Genomic DNA, 6,785 nt, shown 5'->3' on the forward strand with positions numbered 1-6,785 from the left:
AGGAAGGAGGGAAGGAAGGAAGGAAGGAGGGAAGGAAGGAAGGAAGGCAGGGAGGGAAGGAGGCAGGGAGGGAGGGAGAAATACAATGCTGTAATTATTTATCCAATCTCTATAGACATAATTGTAAGTCCATGCAGATTTTACATACTGCTGTCTTTCATACCATCTGTAATTTAAGAATTATCTAGTAGATATTTGTAAACCATTTATCTAGCATATTTTTAAAATCTCCTTCAATTCTGACTCTGATTTCATATTTATTTATTTTTATCAGATGTGAAAAATATATATGTTTTGAGAGATCTAGATAAGTATTATTGAAATTTCTATTATATTCTCACACTAAATCATCTCAGTTTAACACTGTTGCACATTATATTGTCCTTTAATTAGCATGAATAGGGAAGTGTGTAGGTAATTCCATGACATTTAGCATGTGTCCTGTGGTAACAATGTGCATGTAATATTAAAGAAATAAAATGATTAGTGATTCTCTACATGACTCTCCTGTAGATCTCTGAGTATAGTATATATATAAAGCAAAATGTGATGTTAAATACTTCTCTGTACATTTAAAGAGATAAAAATAGCCTTCAGATAAATGACCAGAGTTATTAGAATTGTACACAGCAACTAAAGTCTTATCCAGTCCTTGTTGTGCAGTCAAAAATGTGAAAGCCTCAGTTTGAACATGATAGTTTGCTGCAGGTTTTCAGAACACTGGCTAGAGTCATATATTTCATTTAGACAAGTTACAACATACTGCATATTGGAATCCACATATTTAAGCATATTGCTGCCATCATATGGTTATATACTTATTTGTCAGAATGGTATAATGTGCTCCATTTTAAAAGAAACGTTATGTAAGGAAGTTGCACACTGAAGTAGTAATGAGTGTAATAAAGTTTCTAATCCCTTTTTATGTTTAAGCTGTAACAGTTCTGTCTGGCTCTGAGTATGAAATACACTGTCTCCTGAAGCTAAATGAGTAAGAATATGTTCTGTGTGATCCATACAAGGTGACATCAAGATAATACAATTAAGCATTAGTCAGAGAAAGTACCGTGGGATAGAAGTTAGTGGGAGTTTTGCCTGAGCAAGGAGTGAATAAAAACAGAGAAAAGCTGTCAGAACATTTTCCAGGTGGTTACAAAAGAAATTATGTTAGTGTGTTACATTACATTAAATCAAATTCAGTCTCACTGCTTTTGTCTCCAATTGTCTACTTTTTGGAGCTTCTTATGCAACATTCATCAATTAATATGTTGTTTGTTCTCGACTGATTTTTTAAAATGACATAACTTGCCTTTTCAGTCTCAGCTCTTTGTGCTGGCAGGCACAAGTCATGTTGAAGCAGACACTCTTTCCTTTCTGCACATTAATTCCATAGAGATCATAAGCCTAGCCAATCTGACAGACACACAGCAACAGCATGGCTAGTAAGAAATATATATATATATATATAAATAATAATAATAATAAAAAAAACAAACACATGGGAATGAATAGGAAAGGAAGAATAATATAAGCTCATTAATATGTTATTAAAATTCTTTACTTATGTAGAGAAAAATCTAGTTCTTAAAATTAATGCAGTTTTGGAAGATTTTTTGAAATGGTGTCAGTATTTGAAGACAAAATTGCATTTTATTTTATTTTTTAAGTCCTGGTTACATAAAACCACACATGATCAGACCTTTTTGATTTACCTCAGATCATCCAGTCCACATTAATTTCTACAACATATCATTTACCTTGCAATAACTCTACAGGAAGTGACAAATCTGCACTTACATCTTTGTACCTGGTCAACTTAGGTTTAAAATAGATGTTTGATAGTATTATAGGAAACATAGTTAAGACAGCTTACTCAGGCACCTTGAAGTAGATCCTGACCCTATCAAATTGAAAGAGAACACTAAAAGAAAAAGAGATAGAAAAAAACATAATTAAATATTCTAGTCAATCACTGTAATGAACTTTGCTAAGTCCAAAAAGATGTGCATTTTCTTTAGCTGTAAACCAAGGTTGTACTGTTCACAGGTAACCTTCATTGTATTGGTCCAAAATGTCAGAGCACATCATCAAAATTGTGTATTTACAGAGATTTTTATCCTGATTAAAACTGCCAGACTGCACTAGACAAAATAAATAAATAAATAGATAAATCTAGTTCTCATATATATTGGAAACAGACATTGAAGGGACATAAAGGTTTTATAGACATGACTTTGGAATTGCTCATAAGTGATGAAATAACAACTGCAGGTTCTCATAGCTGTACAGGGTTTTATTGATCCAAAGGAAGCAATGACAGAAAAATAAAATCACTACAGTGGTATTTTCTCCCTGTTAAAGGATTTCTTTAACATTTTTATTTTTTTTCCTCCACGGATTTGCAACATGAAAATTTTTGCACCTTCCATTGCCTGAGGATGCATAATATAGTGGCACAGCCCAGAAGTCTTTTGCTTCACATGTATCTTTAACATTTGTTTTTAATACAACTCAGAGGAAAGCAGAAGAGAAAAACTTTAAAGTCTCTGGATATTCCTGCCATATATTATACAAATAAAAGTTAAGTCCCAAATCTCCCTCAAAATTCCACTCCTGAGGCAGCCAGCTGCACAGTACTTCTTCCGTACAATGTAGGTCAGTAGAAGAGGAAAACAGGCCATTCCAAAGCTGAAACATGCTAATAGGGGATACTCAGTGGTTAGTCTTCCATCTTGCAAGAAGGACCTAATTTGAATATTTCCACAGACACTCTCTTTGATGACTTGGCACAAAGACAGACTTTGTTTTGACAGTCCAGAAGAAACTAGCTGTTCAGGACTCATTACCAGTACCTTAGAGCAAAACCCAATTTATTATATCCCGATTAGGAAGCACTTCACAGCAAGGAACACCAGGAGCATATATTGGTGCTAACAAGAGACACTACTCTTCTGGTATTCTGTAGGATTTGGGATTGCACCCTGTATAGTTCACTTTGAAGTAATCCAGTCTTCAAGCATGAAAAGCAAGGATCTTAACATCAAATTACACAGTCAAAGCTAATGTTTCAAGCACAGATCATACAGCATATTTGGTAGTTCCTGCTAGGTGATAAGAGAACAGCTGGTATCCAAGATAAATGCAGATTTGAAAACATAGGTAATAGTGGAACAATTAAGGATTTAGTGGTTTTACAATTCAGTTACTATCCCCAGCCATGACATCACTTTAATCCCAGTTACACTGGATGAATCAGCAAGATTTCATCCTTCTCTGGTTTACCCAGACTTTTGGCAAGACACTACTGCTCTGGTTGTTAGAAGAGTGATAAAATTATGATAATATCCTGGAAACAGTACCTGGGTCATACTACTCCTACTCACCCAATGGTCTCAAATACACATTGAACGGGAAAGACAACAAGATAGATTTCCAATGTCATCCCCCATCATACTGCCTTAAGGGGAAGAAAGTAAATTTCACACAAGATGTTCTGGAAAAGCAAATTAGAAGAGAAAACAGAAATTCAAAATTAGTATTCACTACTGATACGTGATATGAAAGCTTAGAAGTCTAGCAGTATTACCACAGACATATGATCATGATGTGTTCTCATATCAATGGAACCAGTGCAGTTTCAGTCCCATACCCCTACAAATAAAGGGACTGAGAATGATCAAGGAACTCTGAGGTAACTAGATGTTCAGGAACTTTCTTCATCACAAGTGCCTCTGTGATTGTAATGAAAAACAGAACACAAACAATAGGTTTATAGTCAAGTCAGTTAGCATCAAAAGTCCATTGTTCTTTGCTACAAAATCAGTTATTACATATATCTCACACACATCAAACTGGGTTAAAGGGCTTAAAAGATCATGTAGGACTGCAAAATCATCCAGTATTTAAATTCAGGGACTGTCACAATTTTGGGTCACCTTTTGTAAATCTTTTGAGACCATGTGATTAAAGACCATATATGCACACATATATATGCATATATATTTCCTTCTTCCAGGAAATCTTCACCTCATTGAGTAAACAGTATGGACAGTCTTAAGTTAATGAATAGGCATTTCATTTTTTATTTCGTTAAATCATTTCATGATTTAAGTCAGCTGTCTGTTCTTACATGACAAGTAGTGTAGTCCAGAACAGAATCCTTCAGGTCAGTATCTGTTAATCATGCAGACATTCTTCCTCTTATATTGTGTTCACAGCCTTATACCTCCCATTGCCTTGGTGTTCTGCTATAGCTAAAGTTTTCTTTTTGTACTGAAAAAATAGGATCTTGTTTATAAATTACTCTGTGACAATGTAGTTAAAAGATGATATTAAGCCTATATGTCTGGAGGCCAAGTGAAGGTTGCATAAATAATTCTACTTTTGGCTTTTCATAGCTTTTAACATTTGACTTTATGACCATAATAGCTAATTCTCATGTAATGTGTTTGTTACTTCTTAATGTTTTAAGAAAGGAATTGGAAAAAAAAAAAAAAAAGTACTGTGTTCTGGCAGCATATGAAATGTCAGCAGGGTCCGCTGTGCCTCTTTGTCCTACATAAGCTGTCAGAGTAATTGATTACAGGATGACTAACCATTGTCTAGGTTAACCAGCACAACCAGAAACAATACGTTTTTCTAGCAAATGAACAACCTGATGCCTGATAACTTTGGTTCCACTCAGAACTGCAGTCTGCAGCTTCCCCTTTCTAGTCCCAGTCTCTTTGCTTTCTGGAATTATTATTCCAAACTTAGTTTCCTTTTATGACTACTGAAAGACACAGCTGATATTCACTGGGCAGTTGACCTGTTCTTTCTCCCTTCACTCTTGCTTGTCTACATGCAACAGTCTGCATGTACATCTAACCACAGCCTTCCCTGCTAAGCACTTTGACTGCAGCTTCAGGCAGTTCCAGTTCCAAGTAGGTAGGAATGGCTGCTTATCAATTTCTTCTCCTATGCCCAGAATCCACCAGTATCTCCCAGTGGCTCTTTCCTTTCTGTCAAAGGCCAGCGCAACTCTACTCCCTGCTCCAAGCTCTCACAATTTGATTGTTGTTCTTCTCCTCCTCTTGTGTTGAAACATCCTCCTGTCTTCTCCCTTCTTTTCTTTGCTAAAGGGGGAAAGTATTTTAGAGTCTCTTGCTCTCTTTCTAGATACCTGAGCCTGACCTGTATAACTAGCAATGCTGGCACATTAAAGAATCTGACCACTTCTTTTCTTTCCAGTGCATTTGTTTCCCATAAGATCTGTAAATTGATAATCTTAGTTGTTGTTCTTGTTTTTATTATTATTCCTTTTTGTCATCTGCTTTCTGGTTTAAGAACAGTTCAGCACTGTTTTGATTCATCTGTTTTCAGATATTTACAGAACACTTACTTTGCTGCAAAGCAGATTATATAATGAAAAAAAATGCATTCTCAATTAGATATAATCAAAGTTTGATAGCTGCCTCATGCTCTAGGTTTGAGCAAGGCTGGTTGTATTAGTTCTTCAAATTCCTACCTTGAAGAGGTTCCTACTTCACTGCAAAGAGAATAAGATTTTACATGCTGAATAATAGTGTGCTTAATTTGAGGTAATGGTATGTTTTGGTGTTATACTATTATGTTTATAGAGGGGTGCAAAGAACTCCTTCCCACAAAACCTGGTGATTAATTTAGTATTGTGGGTGCTTGATTTTTATTTATTTTTAATATAGACACTAGGAAACCTTGCCGCGCTCTGGTAAATAATCTTTCTTCATCACAAAATAGTAAGTATTCCTAGCTCTTGAGCCTAAATAGTGCTTAATTATAGTTTCATTCAAGAGTTAAAACAACATAAATGCTGGACTCTGTAATTAGGAGCATTAGCCATTGTATTTAGACCAGCTTTCAACACAATTGAACTGAATAACTCTCCTTACTTGAATTCCCCTTGTTATTTAATTGAGTGGAGTGTTATTCTTCAGTTTTGAAATGTCATATATTGTTAAACTGCTACATTTCAGCGGGCTTGTTTTATGTACTCAGTTTCTTTTGAACAGCAAAAATCGTTGAGCAGCTGGTTCTCAGCAACAGCTTTTGGAGAAAGCTGGGGGCAGAGAACGGAAAGCGATGTCAAAGGTACTCAACACTTTCACTTCCTCCAGGGGATCAGGCCAACTCATCCTAGGAATGGTGCAACAGAGTGAGAAAGTGTACTGATTTACTGTACATCCTGGTCAGGCTTAGCCAGAGCAGATTCAGGGGAACCGCACCCCTTTCTTTATTCATTGTAGCATTTGTTCATTTTTGATTGCCTTTCCACATTAAGCAGATGTTTTTATTAAGCTCTCCACAGTGACACACAGGTCATTTTCTTGGGTGGTTACTGCTAATTCAAAATCTGACAATGTGAATTAGTAATATCCTTCAAACACACCTTATTTTGAACTTTCCATCACGAACTTCCTCTGCCATTGTGCTGTCTAATTGTCTAGGTTTGTCCTGACTAACTTAAATAATTACTTAGTTAAATAATAGCTCCTCATTAAAAAAATAGTTCCATAGCAAATCTTGTCACCTTGCTTATTAAGCCCTTTTCCAGAACAGTAAGGAACACAATAAAGTTATTTTAGCCTTACAGTGTTCTGCTACTAACCACTGATATTGAAAATTGACCATTTTACTCTGTTCTTTTTCTTGTAGCCATTTTGTGATCCATAACACAACTACACCTGCCAACTTACAGTTTCTTAGTTTCCTTCCTAGCGTCTTGTGAGGTATACACTCAATAGCACTTTTTAAAGTCCAAATAAGTT

The sequence above is a fragment of the Oxyura jamaicensis genome, chromosome 1, assembly GCF_011077185.1.
Source record: "Oxyura jamaicensis isolate SHBP4307 breed ruddy duck chromosome 1, BPBGC_Ojam_1.0, whole genome shotgun sequence".
Taxonomy (NCBI): domain Eukaryota; kingdom Metazoa; phylum Chordata; class Aves; order Anseriformes; family Anatidae; genus Oxyura; species Oxyura jamaicensis.